At 62.3% G+C, this 13,871-nt stretch overlaps 3 pseudogenes; all 3 read left to right on the top strand.

Moving 5' to 3' along the window:
- Positions 1 to 2,755: 2,755 nt before the first annotated feature.
- On the top strand, positions 2,756 to 2,874 carry LOC142876687 (uncharacterized; annotated as a pseudogene).
- A 3,848-nt stretch (positions 2,875 to 6,722) lies between these two features.
- LOC142876653 (uncharacterized) lies at positions 6,723 to 6,841 on the top strand (annotated as a pseudogene).
- A 3,851-nt stretch (positions 6,842 to 10,692) lies between these two features.
- Positions 10,693 to 10,811, top strand: LOC142876686 (uncharacterized; annotated as a pseudogene).
- The last annotated feature ends 3,060 nt before the right edge of the window (positions 10,812 to 13,871 follow it).

The raw sequence follows: 13,871 nt of genomic DNA, 5'->3' as shown, positions 1-13,871 counted from the left end.
CATCCCCTCCCCCCACCCGCCCGACACCCACCCGAAGAAGGTGATTCCTCTGTGTCCACTTAGGTGTCCATCGGTTCGTACCCATTTGCTGGTGAGCGCGAGCACGTGGTGCTCGTGTGTCCATTCTTGGGATACTTGGCTTACTGGAACGGGTTCCAGCTCTGGCCAGGAGAACCACGAGAGGTGCCCCCTCACCGCTGCTCCTCATAGCCGAATAGCACTCCGTGGTGTCCACGCGCCACATTTTATTTACCCACTCGTGGGTCGATGGGCACTCGGGTGGCTTCCAGGTCTTTGCGATTGTGACTTGTGCCCTGACACTAACCCTAACCCTTACCCAGCCCGTCTCCTCCACGGCCCCTGCCTGACTGACTCCTTCCCGCCCGGCCTATCACCTGTCACCGTCCTCTGCCCCTGCCTGACACGCTCCTCCCCGCCCGGGCCGTCACCGTCCTCGGCCCCTGCCTGACGGGGCTCCTCCGTCGCCTGGGCCTTCCAAGGGCTTGGTGTGGACGCTGGTTCCAGGACGCCCTCCCAGGAACCCGGTAGCAGGGCGGCCGCAGCGTCTCGCGCAACCCAACCGTCCGCCGGCTGGCCGCCATCGCTAAGTGGCCTGCGGGGGACGTGCTCCCGCTGTGCCGTGGGGGCCCAGCCTGGTGTCTTCTCTGAGGCCCCGCGGCTGCCGCTCCCCGCAAGGGGATAGCCGCGGAGGTGGGGACCGCCTCCTCATGGGGACGTACACCCAGCTCTCCACGTCGGATTCCGGGGCTCTCTGTCCTGCCAGAAGGCCCAGCTGGCCTGCGGGTCCTTAGAGTGGCAAAAACATCCGAAAACTGAGATTGAGGGTCCGGTGGGTGTCTGCACTTTTGTGCTGGGCACCCCAGGGAGGCCCGGTGGCTGGCTGGACAACGCGGTCTGCTGGGCTGGGGGGGGGGTTTGGAGGAGCAACTGATGCCCTTTGCACTTTGGGTAGCAAGTGTCTGAGGTGTCTCTGGGCCCTGTGCCATGTGGGGGCGGGGGCGGGGGCGGGGTGGGAGGAGGAGGAGGAGGAGGAGGAGGAGGAGGAGGAGGTGGGAAGGGCCGTGGCCTGCAGTCGTGTTCCCCGGGGTGGCACAGCATGTGGCTTCTTCCACAGGCTGCTTGGCCTGGGCTCCCTGCACCTGGGCCTTTGGAGGACTGGCCCTGTGCTTGCCAACACTTCCTGCAGGGACCCAGAGCTGGGAGGTTGCATCTCTCAGCCCTGGGTCGGGCAGAGCCCCAGCGGGCCATGCCCACAACCTCTCTCAGCAGGGGTCCCCCAGAAGGCTCCTTTGGGACCAGGATTCTCTTGCGGGTGACTCTTTAAGGTCTGGCCCCTGGATGGAGGGGCACCAGGAGTAGAGGAGCAGGAAGGGGAAGGGGGTGGCCATGCGAGGGGACACTTTCAGGCCAAGTCCCAGCTTCAGTCTGATCCTCCTGGGAACCCCGGGGTGGACATCACACCTCCTGGTTGCCCCGCTCTGAGACAAGGAGCCGGGCTTCGCATTCCCACAGCAGCCAGTCGTGGGCTGAGGACACCTGGGGCGTTGGGAACTCCCTGGCTTCTCCTTGGTTTAACATCTGGAGCTGCTTGTGAATTGTGCCGCCACACACACCCGAGTGCAGGTGTCTTCCGCACAGACTGCGGGCCTCGCTCTTCTGAATGCCGCTAGCTCGCGACCCACCCACGGGAGAACCTGGTCAGGGTACTTTCTCTCAGGGGCAGACTCTGATCCGGGCGGGCTACCGGTGTCTCTGTTTGCTCCTTTCTTTCTTCCACTTCGGGAAAGGCTTCCTTACTGGGTGTGGAAATCTCCTATGCCTTTCCTCGCCTATTCTGTCAGCTCTAAAATTCTCTTTCGGTTGCCACCCTCACAGATGGATTAGGAAACTCTTTGCGGTGCACTCATTAGTGAAATGACCTCAATGACGCTGGAATCCAATATCTAATCGCCGATTTTTAGCGAGTCCACACGCCAGGGTGGTTGGGGTCCAGTGCAGCCCCGGCCAGGTCCAGGCCCCTTGGACTGGGCCACAGGAGGACAAAGAGGAGGGTCCCGGCCCCCACGGTAGGTAGAGGTGCGGGCAGTTCTCCAAGGGCTTGGGTGTTTTCCAGAGGGAGGAGATGGAGGGGACTGATTTCTTCAGCGCCCCACAAACCACGCCACCCCACCCCACCCATGGGACACATCCCGAGAGAGAGAGAGAGAGAGAGAGAGAGAGAGAGAGAGAGAGAGAGAGAGACGCCCCATACACTGGCTCCCCTCCCCCGTGCGCTGTGCCCCAGCCCTGGCCCGGGGGAATAGGCGGCCGCCGGGCCACAGGGTGGGGGGCGCAGCTGAAAGGGGTTGTGGGGGAGGGCCGCCCCTGGCTGGGGTCAAAGGGCGAGCGCCCCGCCCCTCCCGCCCGTGCGCTGGGGGTGGGGGGCGGGGAGGTGAAGGAGGCCAGGCAAGGAGAGGAGGGGGGCTTGAAGGTCTCCACCTTGGCGGGTCCAGCCGTGGAGGCGCATCTTGTGTGAGTGTGAGTGAGTGAGTGAGTGTGAGTGTGAGTGTGTGTGTATACAGAGACAGCCCCCAACCCCGGCCCGCCCCGCCTGTCACCCCCGTCCCTCGGAGCCCGCGGGACCCGGCCGGCGAACTCAACAGGCCCGACCCGGCGCGGGGCCTGGGGCGGGAGGCGGCGGCGGGGAAGCGCAGAGAGGCTCGGCTTCTTGAGCGGGGCAGGGGCGCCCTCCGCCGTCCACGGCCACACCACCCCGAACGCGCCCGATCCCGTCTGGTCTCGGAAGCTAAGCAGGCTCGGGCCTGGTTAGAACTTGGATGGGAGACCGCCCGGGAATACCGGGTGCCGTAGGCTTCTTCTTTTTTTTTTTGCCTCTGGTTCTGTCGCGTTTCTGGGAGTGCGGGGGCGGCCCGGGGTGGGGGTGACCCCCACCCTCAGCGTCCGCCGCGGTGCCTGGCGCGCCCCAGCCCGCACCGTGGGGCCTCCTCTTGTCCCGAGCCGCGACACCGCCGCCACGCGGCAGCATGCGTGGCTTCTGGACAGTCAGGTCTCAGACCAAAGGTCTGCTCTGTGGGAGCCGACACGCTGGAGTAAACCTTGAGAGTCTGAGAGGGGAGGGAGTTCCAGAAGAAGGCCAGGATGTCATTTTGAGGGAGTATGTGACCAGAACTCGTCCCGTTGCTTTTGGGGTTCTATGGGCTACACGTAGGAATCTTTGGTGGTGGCACCTGATGTTGGGGGATCCGGAGTCACACCCAGACCTGCTCCACAGGCCTCCTTTTACTTTTCTCTTCGGATTCATTTTTTTTTTTTTTTTTTGAGACAGAGTCTCGGTTTGTTGCCCAGGCTAGAGTGAGTGCCGTGGCGTCAGCCTAGCTCACAGCAACTTCAAACTCCTGGGCTCCAGTGATCCTTCTGCCTCAGCCTCCCGGGTAGCTGGGACTGCAGGCATGCGCCACCATGCCCCGCTAATTTTTATATATATATCAGTTGGCCAATTAATTCCTTTCTATTTATAGTAGAGACGGGGTCTCGCTCTTGCTCAGGCTGGTTTTGAACTCCTGACCTTGAGCAATCCGCCCGCCTCGGCCTCCCAAGAGCTAGGATTACAGGCGTGAGCCACAGCGCCCGGCCGGATTCATTATTTTTAAAAAGTGTCTCTTATCTCTATTATTGCATTTTCTTTTCTCTCTCTTTTCAAGCAGATGATGGGAGTCCAAGTATTAAGGTGACATGTGTTGCCCGTGCCCCCCTCCCCCCCCCGTGTTCTTATTCATTTACCTCTCATGTTGCTCCAGCATATTGTGGGGGCACCAATGTTAAGGTCGGGTGCGTTGCCCTCTCCCAGCCTCCCCCCTCGGGTCAGAGCTTCAAGTGCGCCCATCCCCCAGTCGGTGCGTACCCACCCCATTCCTAATGGATGTGTATGCCCATCCCCTCCCCCCACCCGCCCGACACCCACCCGAAGAAGGTGATTCCTCTGTGTCCACTTAGGTGTCCATCGGTTCGTACCCATTTGCTGGTGAGCGCGAGCACGTGGTGCTCGTGTGTCCATTCTTGGGATACTTGGCTTACTGGAACGGGTTCCAGCTCTGGCCAGGAGAACCACGAGAGGTGCCCCCTCACCGCTGCTCCTCATAGCCGAATAGCACTCCGTGGTGTCCACGCGCCACATTTTATTTACCCACTCGTGGGTCGATGGGCACTCGGGTGGCTTCCAGGTCTTTGCGATTGTGACTTGTGCCCTGACACTAACCCTAACCCTTACCCAGCCCGTCTCCTCCACGGCCCCTGCCTGACTGACTCCTTCCTGCCCGGCCTATCACCTGTCACCGTCCTCTGCCCCTGCCTGACACGCTCCTCCCCGCCCGGGCCGTCACCGTCCTCGGCCCCTGCCTGACGGGGCTCCTCCGTCGCCTGGGCCTTCCAAGGGCTTGGTGTGGACGCTGGTTCCAGGACGCCCTCCCAGGAACCCGGTAGCAGGGCGGCCGCAGCGTCTCGCGCAACCCAACCGTCCGCCGGCTGGCCGCCATCGCTAAGTGGCCTGCGGGGGACGTGCTCCCGCTGTGCCGTGGGGGCCCAGCCTGGTGTCTTCTCTGAGGCCCCGCGGCTGCCGCTCCCCGCAAGGGGATAGCCGCGGAGGTGGGGACCGCCTCCTCATGGGGACGTACACCCAGCTCTCCACGTCGGATTCCGGGGCTCTCTGTCCTGCCAGAAGGCCCAGCTGGCCTGCGGGTCCTTAGAGTGGCAAAAACATCCGAAAACTGAGATTGAGGGTCCGGTGGGTGTCTGCACTTTTGTGCTGGGCACCCCAGGGAGGCCCGGTGGCTGGCTGGACAACGCGGTCTGCTGGGCTGGGGGGGGGGTTTGGAGGAGCAACTGATGCCCTTTGCACTTTGGGTAGCAAGTGTCTGAGGTGTCTCTGGGCCCTGTGCCATGTGGGGGCGGGGGCGGGGGCGGGGTGGGAGGAGGAGGAGGAGGAGGAGGAGGAGGAGGAGGAGGTGGGAAGGGCCGTGGCCTGCAGTCGTGTTCCCCGGGGTGGCACAGCATGTGGCTTCTTCCACAGGCTGCTTGGCCTGGGCTCCCTGCACCTGGGCCTTTGGAGGACTGGCCCTGTGCTTGCCAACACTTCCTGCAGGGACCCAGAGCTGGGAGGTTGCATCTCTCAGCCCTGGGTCGGGCAGAGCCCCAGCGGGCCATGCCCACAACCTCTCTCAGCAGGGGTCCCCCAGAAGGCTCCTTTGGGACCAGGATTCTCTTGCGGGTGACTCTTTAAGGTCTGGCCCCTGGATGGAGGGGCACCAGGAGTAGAGGAGCAGGAAGGGGAAGGGGGTGGCCATGCGAGGGGACACTTTCAGGCCAAGTCCCAGCTTCAGTCTGATCCTCCTGGGAACCCCGGGGTGGACATCACACCTCCTGGTTGCCCCGCTCTGAGACAAGGAGCCGGGCTTCGCATTCCCACAGCAGCCAGTCGTGGGCTGAGGACACCTGGGGCGTTGGGAACTCCCTGGCTTCTCCTTGGTTTAACATCTGGAGCTGCTTGTGAATTGTGCCGCCACACACACCCGAGTGCAGGTGTCTTCTGCACAGACTGCGGGCCTCGCTCTTCTGAATGCCGCTAGCTCGCGACCCACCCACGGGAGAACCTGGTCAGGGTACTTTCTCTCAGGGGCAGACTCTGATCCGGGCGGGCTACCGGTGTCTCTGTTTGCTCCTTTCTTTCTTCCACTTCGGGAAAGGCTTCCTTACTGGGTGTGGAAATCTCCTATGCCTTTCCTCGCCTATTCTGTCAGCTCTAAAATTCTCTTTCGGTTGCCACCCTCACAGATGGATTAGGAAACTCTTTGCGGTGCACTCATTAGTGAAATGACCTCAATGACGCTGGAATCCAATATCTAATCGCCGATTTTTAGCGAGTCCACACGCCAGGGTGGTTGGGGTCCAGTGCAGCCCCGGCCAGGTCCAGGCCCCTTGGACTGGGCCACAGGAGGACAAAGAGGAGGGTCCCGGCCCCCACGGTAGGTAGAGGTGCGGGCAGTTCTCCAAGGGCTTGGGTGTTTTCCAGAGGGAGGAGATGGAGGGGACTGATTTCTTCAGCGCCCCACAAACCACGCCACCCCACCCCACCCATGGGACACATCCCGAGAGAGAGAGAGAGAGAGAGAGAGAGAGAGAGAGAGAGAGAGAGAGAGAGAGAGAGAGAGAGACGCCCCATACACTGGCTCCCCTCCCCCGTGCGCTGTGCCCCAGCCCTGGCCCGGGGGAATAGGCGGCCGCCGGGCCACAGGGTGGGGGGCGCAGCTGAAAGGGGTTGTGGGGGAGGGCCGCCCCTGGCTGGGGTCAAAGGGCGAGCGCCCCGCCCCTCCCGCCCGTGCGAGCTGGGGGTGGGGGGCGGGGAGGTGAAGGAGGCCAGGCAAGGAGAGGAGGGGGGCTTGAAGGTCTCCACCTTGGCGGGTCCAGCCGTGGAGGCGCATCTTGTGTGAGTGTGAGTGAGTGAGTGAGTGTGAGTGTGAGTGTGTGTGTATACAGAGACAGCCCCCAACCCCGGCCCGCCCCGCCTGTCACCCCCGTCCCTCGGAGCCCGCGGGACCCGGCCGGCGAACTCAACAGGCCCGACCCGGCGCGGGGCCTGGGGCGGGAGGCGGCGGCGGGGAAGCGCAGAGAGGCTCGGCTTCTTGAGCGGGGCAGGGGCGCCCTCCGCCGTCCACGGCCACACCACCCCGAATGCGCCCGATCCCGTCTGGTCTCGGAAGCTAAGCAGGCTCGGGCCTGGTTAGAACTTGGATGGGAGACCGCCCGGGAATACCGGGTGCCGTAGGCTTCTTCTTTTTTTTTTTGCCTCTGGTTCTGTCGCGTTTCTGGGAGTGCGGGGGCGGCCCGGGGTGGGGGTGACCCCCACCCTCAGCGTCCGCCGCGGTGCCTGGCGCGCCCCAGCCCGCACCGTGGGGCCTCCTCTTGTCCCGAGCCGCGACACCGCCGCCACGCGGCAGCATGCGTGGCTTCTGGACAGTCAGGTCTCAGACCAAAGGTCTGCTCTGTGGGAGCCGACACGCTGGAGGAAACCTTGAGAGTCTGAGAGGGGAGGGAGTTCCAGAAGAAGGCCAGGATGTCATTTTGAGGGAGTATGTGACCAGAACTCGTCCCGTTGCTTTTGGGGTTCTATGGGCTACACGTAGGAATCTTTGGTGGTGGCACCTGATGTTGGGGGATCCGGAGTCACACCCAGACCTGCTCCACAGGCCTCCTTTTACTTTTCTCTTCGGATTCATTTTTTTTTTTTTTTTTTTGAGACAGAGTCTCGGTTTGTTGCCCAGGCTAGAGTGAGTGCCGTGGCGTCAGCCTAGCTCACAGCAACTTCAAACTCCTGGGCTCCAGTGATCCTTCTGCCTCAGCCTCCCGGGTAGCTGGGACTGCAGGCATGCGCCACCATGCCCCGCTAATTTTTATATATATATCAGTTGGCCAATTAATTCCTTTCTATTTATAGTAGAGACGGGGTCTCGCTCTTGCTCAGGCTGGTTTTGAACTCCTGACCTTGAGCAATCCGCCCGCCTCGGCCTCCCAAGAGCTAGGATTACAGGCGTGAGCCACAGCGCCCGGCCGGATTCATTATTTTTAAAAAGTGTCTCTTATCTCTATTATTGCATTTTCTTTTCTCTCTCTTTTCAAGCAGATGATGGGAGTCCAAGAATTAAGGTGACATGTGTTGCCCGTGCCCCCCTCCCCCCCCGTGTTCTTATTCATTTACCTCTCATGTTGCTCCAGCATATTGTGGGGGCACCAATGTTAAGGTCGGGTGCGTTGCCCTCTCCCAGCCTCCCCCCTCGGGTCAGAGCTTCAAGTGCGCCCATCCCCCAGTCGGTGCGTACCCACCCCATTCCTAATGGATGTGTATGCCCATCCCCTCCCCCCACCCGCCCGACACCCACCCGAAGAAGGTGATTCCTCTGTGTCCACTTAGGTGTCCATCGGTTCGTACCCATTTGCTGGTGAGCGCGAGCACGTGGTGCTCGTGTGTCCATTCTTGGGATACTTGGCTTACTGGAACGGGTTCCAGCTCTGGCCAGGAGAACCACGAGAGGTGCCCCCTCACCGCTGCTCCTCATAGCCGAATAGCACTCCGTGGTGTCCACGCGCCACATTTTATTTACCCACTCGTGGGTCGATGGGCACTCGGGTGGCTTCCAGGTCTTTGCGATTGTGACTTGTGCCCTGACACTAATCCTAACCCTTACCCAGCCCGTCTCCTCCACGGCCCCTGCCTGACTGACTCCTTCCCGCCCGGCCTATCACCTGTCACCGTCCTCTGCCCCTGCCTGACACGCTCCTCCCCGCCCGGGCCGTCACCGTCCTCGGCCCCTGCCTGACGGGGCTCCTCCGTCGCCTGGGCCTTCCAAGGGCTTGGTGTGGACGCTGGTTCCAGGACGCCCTCCCAGGAACCCGGTAGCAGGGCGGCCGCAGCGTCTCGCGCAACCCAACCGTCCGCCGGCTGGCCGCCATCGCTAAGTGGCCTGCGGGGGACGTGCTCCCGCTGTGCCGTGGGGGCCCAGCCTGGTGTCTTCTCTGAGGCCCCGCGGCTGCCGCTCCCCGCAAGGGGATAGCCGCGGAGGTGGGGACCGCCTCCTCATGGGGACGTACACCCAGCTCTCCACGTCGGATTCCGGGGCTCTCTGTCCTGCCAGAAGGCCCAGCTGGCCTGCGGGTCCTTAGAGTGGCAAAAACATCCGAAAACTGAGATTGAGGGTCCGGTGGGTGTCTGCACTTTTGTGCTGGGCACCCCAGGGAGGCCCGGTGGCTGGCTGGACAACGCGGTCTGCTGGGCTGGGGGGGGGGGTTTGGAGGAGCAACTGATGCCCTTTGCACTTTGGGTAGCAAGTGTCTGAGGTGTCTCTGGGCCCTGTGCCATGTGGGGGCGGGGGCGGGGGCGGGGTGGGAGGAGGAGGAGGAGGAGGAGGAGGAGGAGGAGGAGGTGGGAAGGGCCGTGGCCTGCAGTCGTGTTCCCCGGGGTGGCACAGCATGTGGCTTCTTCCACAGGCTGCTTGGCCTGGGCTCCCTGCACCTGGGCCTTTGGAGGACTGGCCCTGTGCTTGCCAACACTTCCTGCAGGGACCCAGAGCTGGGAGGTTGCATCTCTCAGCCCTGGGTCGGGCAGAGCCCCAGCGGGCCATGCCCACAACCTCTCTCAGCAGGGGTCCCCCAGAAGGCTCCTTTGGGACCAGGATTCTCTTGCGGGTGACTCTTTAAGGTCTGGCCCCTGGATGGAGGGGCACCAGGAGTAGAGGAGCAGGAAGGGGAAGGGGGTGGCCATGCGAGGGGACACTTTCAGGCCAAGTCCCAGCTTCAGTCTGATCCTCCTGGGAACCCCGGGGTGGACATCACACCTCCTGGTTGCCCCGCTCTGAGACAAGGAGCCGGGCTTCGCATTCCCACAGCAGCCAGTCGTGGGCTGAGGACACCTGGGGCGTTGGGAACTCCCTGGCTTCTCCTTGGTTTAACATCTGGAGCTGCTTGTGAATTGTGCCGCCACACACACCCGAGTGCAGGTGTCTTCTGCACAGACTGCGGGCCTCGCTCTTCTGAATGCCGCTAGCTCGCGACCCACCCACGGGAGAACCTGGTCAGGGTACTTTCTCTCAGGGGCAGACTCTGATCCGGGCGGGCTACCGGTGTCTCTGTTTGCTCCTTTCTTTCTTCCACTTCGGGAAAGGCTTCCTTACTGGGTGTGGAAATCTCCTATGCCTTTCCTCGCCTATTCTGTCAGCTCTAAAATTCTCTTTCGGTTGCCACCCTCACAGATGGATTAGGAAACTCTTTGCGGTGCACTCATTAGTGAAATGACCTCAATGACGCTGGAATCCAATATCTAATCGCCGATTTTTAGCGAGTCCACACGCCAGGGTGGTTGGGGTCCAGTGCAGCCCCGGCCAGGTCCAGGCCCCTTGGACTGGGCCACAGGAGGACAAAGAGGAGGGTCCCGGCCCCCACGGTAGGTAGAGGTGCGGGCAGTTCTCCAAGGGCTTGGGTGTTTTCCAGAGGGAGGAGATGGAGGGGACTGATTTCTTCAGCGCCCCACAAACCACGCCACCCCACCCCACCCATGGGACACATCCCGAGAGAGAGAGAGAGAGAGAGAGAGAGAGAGAGAGAGAGAGAGAGAGAGAGAGAGAGAGAGAGAGACGCCCCATACACTGGCTCCCCTCCCCCGTGCGCTGTGCCCCAGCCCTGGCCCGGGGGAATAGGCGGCCGCCGGGCCACAGGGTGGGGGGCGCAGCTGAAAGGGGTTGTGGGGGAGGGCCGCCCCTGGCTGGGGTCAAAGGGCGAGCGCCCCGCCCCTCCCGCCCGTGCGAGCTGGGGGTGGGGGGCGGGGAGGTGAAGGAGGCCAGGCAAGGAGAGGAGGGGGGCTTGAAGGTCTCCACCTTGGCGGGTCCAGCCGTGGAGGCGCATCTTGTGTGAGTGTGAGTGAGTGAGTGAGTGTGAGTGTGAGTGTGTGTGTATACAGAGACAGCCCCCAACCCCGGCCCGCCCCGCCTGTCACCCCCGTCCCTCGGAGCCCGCGGGACCCGGCCGGCGAACTCAACAGGCCCGACCCGGCGCGGGGCCTGGGGCGGGAGGCGGCGGCGGGGAAGCGCAGAGAGGCTCGGCTTCTTGAGCGGGGCAGGGGCGCCCTCCGCCGTCCACGGCCACACCACCCCGAACGCGCCCGATCCCGTCTGGTCTCGGAAGCTAAGCAGGCTCGGGCCTGGTTAGAACTTGGATGGGAGACCGCCCGGGAATACCGGGTGCCGTAGGCTTCTTCTTTTTTTTTTTGCCTCTGGTTCTGTCGCGTTTCTGGGAGTGCGGGGGCGGCCCGGGGTGGGGGTGACCCCCACCCTCAGCGTCCGCCGCGGTGCCTGGCGCGCCCCAGCCCGCACCGTGGGGCCTCCTCTTGTCCCGAGCCGCGACACCGCCGCCACGCGGCAGCATGCGTGGCTTCTGGACAGTCAGGTCTCAGACCAAAGGTCTGCTCTGTGGGAGCCGACACGCTGGAGGAAACCTTGAGAGTCTGAGAGGGGAGGGAGTTCCAGAAGAAGGCCAGGATGTCATTTTGAGGGAGTATGTGACCAGAACTCGTCCCGTTGCTTTTGGGGTTCTATGGGCTACACGTAGGAATCTTTGGTGGTGGCACCTGATGTTGGGGGATCCGGAGTCACACCCAGACCTGCTCCACAGGCCTCCTTTTACTTTTCTCTTCGGATTCATTTTTTTTTTTTTTTTTTGAGACAGAGTCTCGGTTTGTTGCCCAGGCTAGAGTGAGTGCCGTGGCGTCAGCCTAGCTCACAGCAACTTCAAACTCCTGGGCTCCAGTGATCCTTCTGCCTCAGCCTCCCGGGTAGCTGGGACTGCAGGCATGCGCCACCATGCCCCGCTAATTTTTATATATATATCAGTTGGCCAATTAATTCCTTTCTATTTATAGTAGAGACGGGGTCTCGCTCTTGCTCAGGCTGGTTTTGAACTCCTGACCTTGAGCAATCCGCCCGCCTCGGCCTCCCAAGAGCTAGGATTACAGGCGTGAGCCACAGCGCCCGGCCGGATTCATTATTTTTAAAAAGTGTCTCTTATCTCTATTATTGCATTTTCTTTTCTCTCTCTTTTCAAGCAGATGATGGGAGTCCAAGTATTAAGGTGACATGTGTTGCCCGTGCACCCCTCCCCCCCCCGTGTTCTTATTCATTTACCTCTCATGTTGCTCCAGCATATTGTGGGGGCACCAATGTTAAGGTCGGGTGCGTTGCCCTCTCCCAGCCTCCCCCCTCGGGTCAGAGCTTCAAGTGCGCCCATCCCCCAGTCGGTGCGTACCCACCCCATTCCTAATGGATGTGTATGCCCATCCCCTCCCCCCACCCGCCCGACACCCACCCGAAGAAGGTGATTCCTCTGTGTCCACTTAGGTGTCCATCGGTTCGTACCCATTTGCTGGTGAGCGCGAGCACGTGGTGCTCGTGTGTCCATTCTTGGGATACTTGGCTTACTGGAACGGGTTCCAGCTCTGGCCAGGAGAACCACGAGAGGTGCCCCCTCACCGCTGCTCCTCATAGCCGAATAGCACTCCGTGGTGTCCACGCGCCACATTTTATTTACCCACTCGTGGGTCGATGGGCACTCGGGTGGCTTCCAGGTCTTTGCGATTGTGACTTGTGCCCTGACACTAACCCTAACCCTTACCCAGCCCGTCTCCTCCACGGCCCCTGCCTGACTGACTCCTTCCCGCCCGGCCTATCACCTGTCACCGTCCTCTGCCCCTGCCTGACACGCTCCTCCCCGCCCGGGCCGTCACCGTCCTCGGCCCCTGCCTGACGGGGCTCCTCCGTCGCCTGGGCCTTCCAAGGGCTTGGTGTGGACGCTGGTTCCAGGACGCCCTCCCAGGAACCCGGTAGCAGGGCGGCCGCAGCGTCTCGCGCAACCCAACCGTCCGCCGGCTGGCCGCCATCGCTAAGTGGCCTGCGGGGGACGTGCTCCCGCTGTGCCGTGGGGGCCCAGCCTGGTGTCTTCTCTGAGGCCCCGCGGCTGCCGCTCCCCGCAAGGGGATAGCCGCGGAGGTGGGGACCGCCTCCTCATGGGGACGTACACCCAGCTCTCCACGTCGGATTCCGGGGCTCTCTGTCCTGCCAGAAGGCCCAGCTGGCCTGCGGGTCCTTAGAGTGGCAAAAACATCCGAAAACTGAGATTGAGGGTCCGGTGGGTGTCTGCACTTTTGTGCTGGGCACCCCAGGGAGGCCCGGTGGCTGGCTGGACAACGCGGTCTGCTGGGCTGGGGGGGGGGTTTGGAGGAGCAACTGATGCCCTTTGCACTTTGGGTAGCAAGTGTCTGAGGTGTCTCTGGGCCCTGTGCCATGTGGGGGCGGGGGCGGGGGCGGGGTGGGAGGAGGAGGAGGAGGAGGAGGAGGAGGAGGAGGAGGTGGGAAGGGCCGTGGCCTGCAGTCGTGTTCCCCGGGGTGGCACAGCATGTGGCTTCTTCCACAGGCTGCTTGGCCTGGGCTCCCTGCACCTGGGCCTTTGGAGGACTGGCCCTGTGCTTGCCAACACTTCCTGCAGGGACCCAGAGCTGGGAGGTTGCATCTCTCAGCCCTGGGTCGGGCAGAGCCCCAGCGGGCCATGCCCACAACCTCTCTCAGCAGGGGTCCCCCAGAAGGCTCCTTTGGGACCAGGATTCTCTTGCGGGTGACTCTTTAAGGTCTGGCCCCTGGATGGAGGGGCACCAGGAGTAGAGGAGCAGGAAGGGGAAGGGGGTGGCCATGCGAGGGGACACTTTCAGGCCAAGTCCCAGCTTCAGTCTGATCCTCCTGGGAACCCCGGGGTGGACATCACACCTCCTGGTTGCCCCGCTCTGAGACAAGGAGCCGGGCTTCGCATTCCCACAGCAGCCAGTCGTGGGCTGAGGACACCTGGGGCGTTGGGAACTCCCTGGCTTCTCCTTGGTTTAACATCTGGAGCTGCTTGTGAATTGTGCCGCCACACACACCCGAGTGCAGGTGTCTTCCGCACAGACTGCGGGCCTCGCTCTTCTGAATGCCGCTAGCTCGCGACCCACCCACGGGAGAACCTGGTCAGGGTACTTTCTCTCAGGGGCAGACTCTGATCCGGGCGGGCTACCGGTGTCTCTGTTTGCTCCTTTCTTTCTTCCACTTCGGGAAAGGCTTCCTTACTGGGTGTGGAAATCTCCTATGCCTTTCCTCGCCTATTCTGTCAGCTCTAAAATTCTCTTTCGGTTGCCACCCTCACAGATGGATTAGGAAACTCTTTGCGGTGCACTCATTAGTGAAATGACCTCAATGACGCTGGAATCCAATATCTAATCGCCGATTTTTAGC

This window comes from Microcebus murinus, chromosome 15, assembly GCF_040939455.1.
Source record: "Microcebus murinus isolate Inina chromosome 15, M.murinus_Inina_mat1.0, whole genome shotgun sequence".
NCBI lineage: Eukaryota > Metazoa > Chordata > Mammalia > Primates > Cheirogaleidae > Microcebus > Microcebus murinus.
This window is presented reverse-complemented; position numbering and strand designations above follow the sequence as displayed.